The sequence below is a fragment of the Dendrobates tinctorius genome, unplaced genomic scaffold (assembly GCF_039654945.1).
Source record: "Dendrobates tinctorius isolate UK_male_01 unplaced genomic scaffold, ASM3965494v1 ptg000017l, whole genome shotgun sequence".
NCBI lineage: Eukaryota > Metazoa > Chordata > Amphibia > Anura > Dendrobatidae > Dendrobates > Dendrobates tinctorius.
Genome location: NW_027361685.1, coordinates 11055304 through 11067477, shown reverse-complemented (window position 1 = coordinate 11067477; position 12174 = coordinate 11055304). Strand labels below are relative to the sequence as shown.

Sequence of the window (12174 nt, the reverse complement as noted above, 5' to 3'; positions counted from 1 at the left end):
AAACTAGCCCCATATTGGCAGATCCCAGACCTCAAACTATATACTGTGTAAGTTTATAAGCCCATCCAGTGTCAGGAATAGATATTATGTGACAATACAGTATATACCGCTCAGGGAACACTTACCTTATTCATACTAAATAATGGCACACATCTCCCAGACATTATGACTGCACATATCCCTAGTCTTTATAACGATATTGCACTCATTCCCTGACAGACCGCAGCATGGTCATTAGTTAGAAGCTGCTAATGATCTTTGGAGCAGGTAAGTTTTCCCTGAGTGGTACATATTGGGCCGTCTGAAGACTGAGTTTAGTCTAGGACAATTTGTCTGCACTACTAATTATCAGCAGTTACATTACCAAACTAGGGCAGTCCCTATAGGAGAAAAACACAAGAATTATACTGTATTGTCACATACTATCTATTCCTGACACTGGAGGGGCTTATAAACTTACACAGTATATAGTCTGAGGTCTGGGATCTGCCAATATGGGGCTAGTTTTCTGACTGTTTCGGATAACATGATACATGATTTTAGTTTTTTTCCATCTAGTCTGGCTTGAATATAGGTAAATATTAAATGTAGTCTGCTGATGAGTCGCCTTTGGTGAGGATGACAAAACTCACAGAAATGAGAGGCTTGGAGAGTGAGTGTGTATACCCTATCACCCTATCTACTGAAACGTGGGGTACATGTTTTTTCTATTAGTCATCTTCTGACTAACCTTCAGGGGGTAAATTTATGGGTATAGTTTTACATTTTGAGTTAATAAAGTTTAGTTTTATCCTTTTGTCAGCAAACATGAGGAATGACAAGAGACAACCCCTTTAAGAAGATCTAATTTTGGTTAAAACGTTTCCAACATTCTGAACATAAAAAAGGCTTCTCCCCTATGTGACATCTCTGATGTTTATTAACAGTTGATTTCCAAGTAAAACATTTCCCACATTAAGAAAATGAAAAAGGCTTCTCCCCTGTGTGAGTTCTCTGATGGCGATCAAGACTTACTTTCCATTTAAAACATTTCCCACATTCTGAACATGAATATGGCTTCTCTGCTGTGTGAATTCTCTGATGTGTAACAAGATTTGGTTTCTGAGTAAAACATTTCCCACATTCTGAACATGAAAAAAGCTTCTCTCCTGTGTGAGTTCTCTGGTGATTAATAAGATGCTCTTTCTGGTTAAAACATTTCCTACATTCTGAGCAGGAAAAAGGTTTCTCCCCTGTGTGAGTTCTCTGGTGATTAATAAGATGCTCTTTCCGGCTAAAACATTTCCCACATTCTGAACAGGAAAAAGGCTTCTCCCCTGTGTGAGTTCTCTGATGGCGATCAAGATATATTTTCCATTTAAAACATTTCCCACATTTGTTATGCGAGGCTTAGGTCGAAGGAGGCTGACAAAACCCGGGCCCCTGCGGAGTCCCTCAAACTAGGGAAAACCCTGTCTGACCCTCAACCCAGGGTTTTTGCTAAAGGTGCAAATGCCTGAGCCTCCAGCCTCTCCTTATCTCCTGCTCAGCCCTAAGCTGAACCCTCCACCCAGTGAGTTGTCAAACCACCAAAACCCACACAGTAATGACAGACAGGGAGAACTCAAACCGCACTGCGCCGCATACACACAGGACAATACTATAATGTGAACAGGGCAAAACAAAGCACAAATATAGGAAGACGAAAAGGTAACAACGGATCATACGACACCAGCTATGAATTTCTCTCTCCAACACCTCCACTCCAGACCGGAACCACTTGGCACAAAACACAAGCTATAATCGGCGACGCCCACAGGCCAGCACGACTATTTAAAGACCGTGGGCGTGACCAAACATCCCACCTGATTTCCAGCTAGATTAACCCCAGATAACCTGAGTAAAATCAAGCCGGCGCCACTGAGGCTATAGTGGATGGAGATGGAACTACCGCTGCCTGCCGGACGCTGTGGTGTGAACAGCGTCCGACATGACAGTACCCCGTCTTCTACGAGGGACCCCAGGGCCCTCAAGACTCATAGGACCCGGCTTGTCCGGATGACGGCGGTGAAAGGAACTGACCAGCCGCTCCGCATGTATGTCTGAGGCTGGAACCCAAGACCTCTCCTCCGGACCATACCCCCGCCAGTGCACCAAATACTGAAGAGTACGGCGCAGTACTCGAGAGTCCACCACTTTGGAGACTTCAAACTCTAAATTGCCATCCACCATGACTGGAGGTGGCATCGGCGTCGTGTCCACAGAGCCTACCACCTTTTTCAATAAAGACCTGTGAAACACGTTGTGTATCTTGTATACCGCAGGAAGCTCCAACCGAAAAGCAACCGGGTTTTTGATGGCAGCAACCTTAAAAGGGCCAATAAACCTTGGACCCAATTTCAATGATGGAATTTTGAGTTTTATGTTTTTAGTAGCTAACCACACCCAATCACCCACACACAGGTCCGGACCTGGCACGCGTCTAGAGTCAGCCACACGTTTGTATCTTGCACTCATGCTCAGCAATCGCTGTTTCACACTCCTCCAGACCGATGATAGTTGAACTCCTAACCGGTCCTCCTCTGGGACGCCCCCAGAGCCCCCCTGATGCAAGGTACAAAATTGAGGATGGTGCCCATAAACACAAAAGAACGGAGACTCTCCCGATGATTCTTGGCGGTGATTATTTAATGCGAACTCGGCCAAGGGAAGGAACGTCGACCACTCCTCTTGGTTGTCAGACACAAAACATCGCAAATACTGCTCCAGATTTTGGTTCATGCGCTCAGTTTGACCATTTGACTGCGGATGAAATGCCGACGAATGAGACAACTTGATCCCCAATCGTGAGCAAAAAGCTTTCCAAAACTTTGCCACAAACTGGGTACCCCTATCAGACACTATGTCCGACGGAACTCCGTGCAGTCTGACCACCTCCTGCACAAAGACCTGAGCCAACGTCTTCGCGTTGGGCAAGGAAGGCAACGACACAAAATGCGCCATCTTCGAAAATCGATCAACCACCACCAGGATGACCGTGTTCCCCGCCGAGGCAGGCAAGTCTGTGATAAAGTCCATGGAGATTTCTGTCCATGGCCTACTAGGTATCCCCAGAGGCTGTAGAGTGCCAGCAGGACGGGTTCTGGGCGACTTGGCCCTGGCGCACGTGATGCAAGCTGTCACGTAGGAAACCACATCCTGCCGGATTTTTGGCCACCAGAAGCGGCGCGATACCAGTTCCAAGGTGCCCCTAACCCCTGGATGACCGGCCAGGACCGAGTCGTGGTGTTCCCCCAACACTTTAAGACGAAGATGAAGGGGTACGAACGACTTATTAGCGGGAAGTCCTGGTGGTACCTCCTCCTGGGCCTCGGCAATCTCCGCCTCTACCTCAGTCGTGAGAGCCGAAACCACTACACCTTCCTGGAGGATGGGTACCGGCTCTTCCCGAGGTTCTCCCCCCGGAAAACACCTGGACAAGGCATCCGCCTTGGTGTTTTTCGCCCCAGGACGGTAAGTCACCAGAAAGTTAAAACGTGTAAAAAACAATGCCCAGCGAGCCTGCCTGGGAGACAGACGCTTGGCCGACTCCAGATAGAGCAGGTTTTTATGGTCGGTGATGACTGTGACCTGGTGAGCTGCCCCCTCCAAGAAGTGTCGCCATTCCTCAAAAGCCAATTTGATGGCCAACAACTCCCTGTTGCCGATGTCGTAATTCCGTTCGGCCGGCGACAGCTTCTTGGAGAAGTAGGCGCATGGACGCAAATTGCTCAAGGACGAGCCCTGTGACAGTACTGCCCCCACTCCCACCTCAGACGCATCGACCTCCACCGTAAAAGGTTTAGATACGTCCGGTTGCACCAGAATGGGGGCTGAAGCAAAACGGTTCTTCAGAAGCTCAAATGCACGCACCGCATCCTCAGACCAGATAGCGAGATTGGTACCTTTTTTCGTCATGTCCGTGAGCGGTTTGGCTATAGTAGAGAAATTCTTAATAAACTTCCTATAATAGTTGGCAAACCCAAGGAACCGCTGGAGCGCCTTTAGATTACCAGGCCGTTCCCATCGCAGCACCGCTTGCACCTTCGCGGCATCCATTTTAAACCCTGCGGCGGACACAATATATCCCAAAAAAGGCAACTCTTGAACAAAAAACACGCATTTTTCAAGCTTAGCATAGAGCTTATTCTCACGGAGCAGCTGTAACACCTGCCTGACATGCTCTAAATGAGTGTCCTGGTCGCTCGAATAAATAAGGATATCATCCAGGTACACAATCACAAATTTCCCCAGCAAATGAGCAAATACATCATTTATGAAATGTTGGAAAACAGCAGGTGCGGTTGTCAACCCAAATGGCATAACTAGGCTTTCAAAATGACCCTCAGGGGTATTAAATGCCGTCTTCCACTCATCCCCCTGACGGACCCTTATGAGGTTATATGCCCCCCTGAGGTCAAGTTTGGAAAACCACTTCGCACCAGCCACCTGGTTGAACAAATCAGGGATCAGAGGCATCGGGTAGGGATCACGGACCGTAATCTGGTTTAACTCCCGGAAATCCAGACACGGGCGTAACCCCCCATCTTTCTTCTTAATAAAGAAAAACCCCGCTGCTACAGGTGAGGATGAAGGCCGGATGTGCCCTTTACTTAAACTCTCCGCAATGTAGTCCTTAAGAGCTTGTCTCTCCGGACCAGAAATACTAAACATCCTCGCCTTAGGCAATTTAGCCCCGGGTTTTAACCTAATTTGACAGTCATAGGCTCGATGTGGAGGTAGTTCTGAGCAACCCCTCTCAGAGAATACGTCCGCAAAATCCAGCAATGCCTCCGGAAGGCTGGACTTCACGGCGGACACACATGTGGCCAAGCAATTTTCCTGGCAGAAACTGCTCCACTGGACTATGTCCTGGGTTCTCCAGTCAATCACCGGGTTGTGCTTAGACAACCATGGGAAACCCAGGACTATTTGTGCTGGGAGATTATTGAGTACCTTACATGTAACCCACTCAGAATGTAGGACCCCAATGTGGAGTTTAACCTCAGCTACAAACTCAGTAATCTCCCCCTGTGGGAGGGGAGCGGCATTAATGGTAACCACGCGAATAGGATGAGGGAGTTTTTCGATCTTGAAACCTGCCATGCGTGCAAACTCCTCATCCATGAGATTGGTGGCTGAACCGCTATCCACAAACACTGATATTGGTAGCTCTCTGCCTGGAATAATAACCCTGGCAGGGAGCATACATTGAGATACCATCATGGAGGATATGCATACGCTCAGTTGGGCCTCCTCCATACCCTCTGAGCTTACCAGTTTTCCGCCGGTGCGACTTTCTTTGGTAGCACAGGACAAGCATTTACATAATGATCTCTTTTACCACAGTAAAAACATGCTCCATGCTTCCTGAACCCAGGAACGCGACGCTGCACATGTGATACCCCAGCGATTTGCATAGGTTCCGTGGGCTCACCTGCAGCAACCACACTGGCACCCCTGCTTTCCCCCAGAGGCAGCGTCTCCTGCGCCCCTTGACGCAAACGGCGATCAATACGGATAACCAAACTCATGGCAGATTCTAACGATGCAGGAGTCTCATACATCAGGAGGGCCTGTTTAACTCTTTCTGAGACCCCATGAATAAACTGACTCCGCAGCGCTGGGTCGTTCCACTGTGTGTCTACTGCCCAACGGCGAAATTCTGAACAATAGTCTTCCGCCATACGTTCCCCCTGACGGAGGGCGCGGATCTTATATTCTGCTAAAGCCAATCTGTCGGGGTCATCATAAATGAGCCCGAGTGCTGAAAAAACATTCTCAACCGAATGAAATGTAGCAGAGTCGGATGGTAAGGAAAACGCCCATGCTTGGGGGCCCCCACTCAGTAATGATAACACCAGACCCACCCGCTGAGCCTCATTACCTGAGGAGACCGGGCGCATGCGAAAGTATAACTTGCAGGCCTCCCGAAAGATGACAAATTTGCTGCGTTCCCCAGCAAATCGTTCTGGCAGCGGAATCTTCGACTCTGCACCTGCACCAGCAGAAGCCGCCTGCACATTAGCTACAACCAGGCCCTGCTGCTGAACTGCCCCCTTCAACTCGGTGACCTGTACGGACAGCGCCGCCAACTGGCGGTTTATGGAAGTCATGGAATCCATGGAAAAATGTTGGGCCGATTATAATGTTATGCGAGGCTTAGGTCGAAGGAGGCTGACAAAACCCGGGCCCCTGCGGAGTCCCTCAAACTAGGGAAAACCCTGTCTGACCCTCAACCCAGGGTTTTTGCTAAAGGTGCAAATGCCTGAGCCTCCAGCCTCTCCTTATCTCCTGCTCAGCCCTAAGCTGAACCCTCCACCCTCCACCCAGTGAGTTGTCAAACCACCAAAACCCACACAGTAATGACAGACAGGGAGAACTCAAACCGCACCGCGCCGCATACACACAGGACAATACTATAATGTGAACAGGGCAAAACAAAGCACAAATATAGGAAGACGAAAAGGTAACAACGGATCATATGACACCAGCTATGAATTTCTCTCTCCAACACCTCCACTCCAGACCGGAACCACTTGGCACAAAACACAAGCTATAATCGGCGACGCCCACAGGCCAGCACGACTATTTAAAGACCGTGGGCGTGACCAAACATCCCACCTGATTTCCAGCTAGACTAACCCCAGATAAGGCTAGTTTCACACTTGCTTTTTTTTCCAGCGCGTTTTTCCCGCAAAAAAACGCATTGAAAAAACGCATACATAAGCATACAACTGCTGCGTTTTTTTCAAGCATTTTTATGAGCATGCATGAAAAAAACGCAGCGTTTTTATGCGTTTGTATGCGTTTTTAGCGCGTTTTTACCGCGTTTGCGTTTTTTCCCAACATTTTTAGGTGGCCCCTCACACTACCCAAACCATGACTTTACTAACCCTAACCCTGACCCTAACCCTAACCCTGACCCTAACCCTAACCCTGACCCTAACCCTTAACCAAATCATACTTAACCCTAACCCAAACCCTAAACCCTAACTAACCCTAACCCTAACCCTAACCCTGACCCTAACCCTAACCCTGACCCTAACCCTGACCCTAACCCTAACCCTAATCCTAACCCTAACCCTGACCCTAACCCTAACCCTGACCCTAACCCTTAACAAAACCATACTTAACCCTAACCCTGACCCTAACCCTAACCCTAACCCTAATCCTGACCCTAACCCTGACCCTAACCCTAACCCTGACCCTAACCCTTAACCAAATCATACTTAACCCTAATCCTGACCCTAACCCTGACCCTAATCCTTAACAAAACCATACTTAACCCTAACCCTGACCCTAACCCTGACCCTAACCCTAACCCTGACCCTAACCCTAACCCTAACCCTAACCCTTAACCAAACCATACTTAACCCTAATCCTGACCCTAACCCTGACCCTAATCCTTAACAAAACCATACTTAACCCTAACCCTAACCCTGACCCTAACCCTAACCCTGACCCTAACCCTAACCCTAACCCTGACCCTAACCCTTAACAAAACCATACTTAACCCTAATCCTGACCCTAACCCTGACCCTAACCCTTAACCAAACCATACTAAACCCTAACCCTGACCCAAAACCCAACCCTAACCCTGACCCTGACCCTAACCCTAACCCTAAACCCCCTTAACTAACCCTAACTCTAACTCAAACCCCTAAATTCCATGGTTAAAAAAAAAAAACGCATATGCAAAAAAACGCTTACATGAGCATGCCAGTGCGCACATATGCGCATCCATAGGCTATAATGGCCATTTTTAGCGCAAAACGTGCGCATATGTGCGCATGCGCTTTTTTGCAGGGCCAAAAAATGCAACATGATGCGTCTGGAAAATCCAATCGCACACCCCAAAAAAACGCAGCGCATGAAAATCGCATACATGCGCTTACAAGCGCGCAGGTATGCGCACCCATGTTAAATATAGGGGAAAAAACGCATGCGCAGGTTAGCGTTTTTTTCCAGCGCTAAAAAACGCAAATGTGAAACCAGCCTAACCTGAGTAAAATCAAGCCGGCGCCACTGAGGCTATAGTGGACGGAGATGGAACTACCGCTGCCTGCCGGACGCTGTGGTGTGAACAGCGTCCGACATGACAACATTCTGAACAGGAAAAAGGCTTCTCCCCTGTGTGAGTTCTCTGATGGCTATCAAGACTTACTTTCCATTTAAAATATTTCTCACATTCTGAACATGAATATGGCTTCTCTGCTGTGTGAATTCTTTGATGTGTAATGAGATTTGGTTTCTGAGTAAAACATTTCCCACATTAAGAAAATGAAAAAGGCTTCTCCCCTGTGTGAGTTCTCTGATGGCGATCAAGACTTACTTTCCATTTAAAACATTTCCCACATTCTGAACATGAATATGGCTTCTCTGCTGTGTGAATTCTCTGATGTCTAACAAGATTTGAATTATGAGTAAAACATTTCCCACATTCTGAACAGGAAAAAGGCTTCTCCCCTGTGTGAGTTCTCTGATGGCGATCAAGACTTACTTTCCATTTAAAATATTTCCCACATTCTGAACATGAATATGGCTTATCTGCTGTGTGAATTCTCTGATGTGTAACAAGATTTGGTTTCTGAGTAAAACATTTCCCACATTCTGAACATGAAAAAAGCTTCTCCCCTGTGTGAGTTCTCTGGTGATTAATAAGATGCTCTTTCTGTTTAAAACATTTCCCACATTCTGAACAGGAAAACGGCTTCTCCCCTGTGTGAGTTCTCTGGTGATTAATAAGATGCTCTTTCCGGCTAAAACATTTCCCACATTCTGAACAGGAAAAAGGCTTCTCCCCTGTGTGAGTCCTATGGTGATTAACCAATTGTGATTTCGTGTTAAAACATTTCCCACATTCTGAACATGAAAATGGCTTCTTTGCTTTAGGAGCAGTTTGTTTTTTAATGTCTCTTTTGTGACTTTGAATTTCCTTAGTAATCGGTAAAGAATCAGAAGATGGGACCTGTTTCATAGGATCAGATGACAGATCTTTACTGTGAATAGGTGATGATATATCTGGAGTAATAGCATTCACTTCAGTTGTATCTTGTAGGATCTCAAGATCATTAGATTTAAAAATTGAAGATGTCAGCTGTCCCTCTGATCGCTTGGTACAGTCATCTTCTAGGATAAAAAACATTTTTTTTAATAAAATATCCTTGAGTTTTATATTTTTGAACATTTCTACTTAAACTGTCCATAAAAATGGCAAACTATGTAAAAAACTTTAATTATTTACCAAGACAATGACAGTTCACAGTCTAATAGAAAACCTTGTTGGATGAGCCAGTAGTGTGTGGTGTTCAACTGTTTGTTCATTCTGCCTCCCAAATATCAAATATAAAGAAACCAATCAATGTTACATAGGCAAAAATAATTGGAAGAAGTTCTCCAGCTCCACGATGTTGTGAAAACAGATTTCTTTATTCACATCAGATGTTACAAAGAGGAAGTTAAAATGCCTGCATAGAAAATACAGATGCTTGCATTCTCAACGCATTTCTAGAGTCTCAGCACCCTTAATCAAGGCAGGTTAGAGTTAATGCTATAGTTAGGGTTAGTGTTGGGGCTAAAGTAAGAGTACTGTCACGCTTGGCGATGCACCAGCGATCCCGACAATGATATGACCTAATAGGGATCGCTGGTGCATCGCTACATGGTCGCTGGTGAGATGTCAAAGTCAGATCTCACAGCGACGCAGCAGCGATATAGAATGATACGACAGTCCTTGGGATCCGGTCTCTCAGACCTGTAGTACTGAGGTCATTCCTCATTGTCCCTGTCAAACACAGCGATGCATGCTGGCCCGCGGGACACCAGCGATCAAAAAATGGCCCAGGACATTCGAGCATGATCAGCAACACCGCAGCAGGGGCCCAATCGCCGCTATGTGTCACAAGTAGCGAGAACGCAGGTGAGATCGCTGATGCGTCACAAAATCGATCTCGCTATGTGAGACGGGGGCTAAAGGGTTCCTGTCAGGCGAAAGTTAAGGTTACTGTTAGGCAAAAGTTGGGTTACTGTTAGGCAAAAGTTGGGTTACTGTTAGGCAAAAGTTGGGTTACTGTTAGGCAAAAGTTGGGGTTACTGATAGGCAAAAGTTAGGGTTACTGTTAGGCTAAAGTTAGGGTTACTGTTAGGCTAAAGTTAGAGTTTATTCTACAGTTAGGGGTAGGCTAAAGAATTAGGCTTTTCTCAATTGTCTCCCCAATAATTTGGTCACGTCAGTCATGTTACGTGAGAGTTTTCTATTTCCGGAAAAAAAAAAACTATAAACGAATAAAATGGCCCGTCAGTATTATAGTGCAGAGGAGGCTTATGCACTTTTATGTTCTGACAGTGAAGAAAGTGCAGTGTCAGATGGCGATGTGGATTTCGAGGGTTTTAGTAGCAGCGACAGTGATAGCTCAGAAATGAGCAGTGATTCTGGTCCATCCTCACACACAAGGACCAGTACAACAAGAAGGAAAAATAGCGCTTCTGGAGAAATGTCTCCAACTCAGGGAACAATGCCCAGTACTAGCGCTGTCCCTAGTGCTCGTGAATTGGCGCACACCAATGTCCAAGGGGCTTTGCCTCTTGATGTAGCATTTCCCAGATGGGAGGCTTCGGATTCGGCTACTCCATTCATCCCTAATTTTAAAGCCATTCCTGGTATAAATGTGGAGGTGGAAAATTTTGGAACGATTATTTTTTTAATTTGTTTCTGACAGATAGCTTGCTAGAGCATATTGTCCTACAAATTTATATGTGTCCCAATTCATCAGCCAGAATCCACGATCCTATTATGCTAGGTCAAATTTATGGAACCAACTAATGTCCTAGAAAGGAAAACATTTTTAGGACTTACATTCAATATGGAACTTGTTAAAAAAAATAACCATTCGGTCATATTGGTCCAACCGCCCTGTTCAAGCCACCCTTATGTTTTCTGCTGTTCTTCGTAGGACCCATTATGAAATGCTCATGAGATTTTGTCATTTTAACGACAATAGGCAATGCCTGCCCAGAAATGTCCCTGAACATGACAGACTATTCAAAATCAGACCCATCATCACAGAAAAGGAAAAGGAAGACTGCACCTCAAGCAATTTATTCCTTCTAAGAGGGCAATTTTTGGAATAAGGCTCTATAAAATGTGCGAGAGTCCAACCAGATACACATCAGCTTTTCGCATTTATGAGGAGAAAGACAGCCAACTAAACCCACCAGGAGGCCCTACTTATCTGGGGACATAGGGAAAAATCGTTTGGGAGCTGATAACGCCATTTTTACAAAAAGGCTACAATCTGTATGTTGACAACTACTACACCAGCATACCCCTATTTAAAAGTCTGGTTGAACATAACATAGGGGCTTGTGGGACTATTCGCAAAAACCGTCAGGTGTTTCCACAATCATTGGTCAGCAAAAAGTTCCGAAAGGGGCAGTCAGGGGCTTTACACAATGGAGAGCTGCTTGCCCTTAAGTATAAGGATAAAGATATTTTTATCCTGAGCTCGATCCACACAGATTCCACAAGGGCCACTGCAGACCAACAGGGATCCACTAGTCCAAAACCTGGGTCTGTCATTGACTACAACAAATATATGGGGGTGTGGACCTTGCAGATCAGGTTCTACAGCCATACCAGGAATCAAGAAAATCATATACCTGGTATAAAAAGTTAGTCATGTATTTGTTTCAGGTGGCCACATATAATTCTTTTGTGTTATACAAAAAAGCCGGAAATGCAGATACTTTCCTTGATTATCAGGAAAAGGTCACTGAAAATCTTGTTTTTGAGAATTTTGTCCCCGCCAATCCTTTATAATCTGAAGACGTCAGAAGACTCACTGAGCGACATTTTATTGCACTCATCCCAGTAACTGAAACAAGAAAGAACCCCAGAGAAGATGTAGTGTATGTTCCTAGAGAGGAATGAGGCATGATCCCCGCTATTATTACCCACAATGCCCATCATTGCCAGCCTTATGCCTCCATGATGGCTTTACAATCTTCCACACAGAACCCCGTCTTTGAACTGTTTTGACATTCAAGCATTTGGTTTATTTAGTGACAGACACATTTGAGTAGAGCTGACTTAACAATTTCCGGTGGTAGGTGGGAGGAGGTCTCCAGAGACACAAGCTGGGCACAATATATTGG

At 45.9% G+C, this 12174-nt stretch overlaps 1 pseudogene; it reads right to left on the bottom strand.

Annotated features, from left to right (window-relative positions):
* Window positions 1-577: 577 nt before the first annotated feature.
* LOC141082439 (uncharacterized) lies at window positions 578-9208 on the bottom strand (annotated as a pseudogene).
* Between the last annotated feature and the right edge of the window lie 2966 nt (window positions 9209-12174).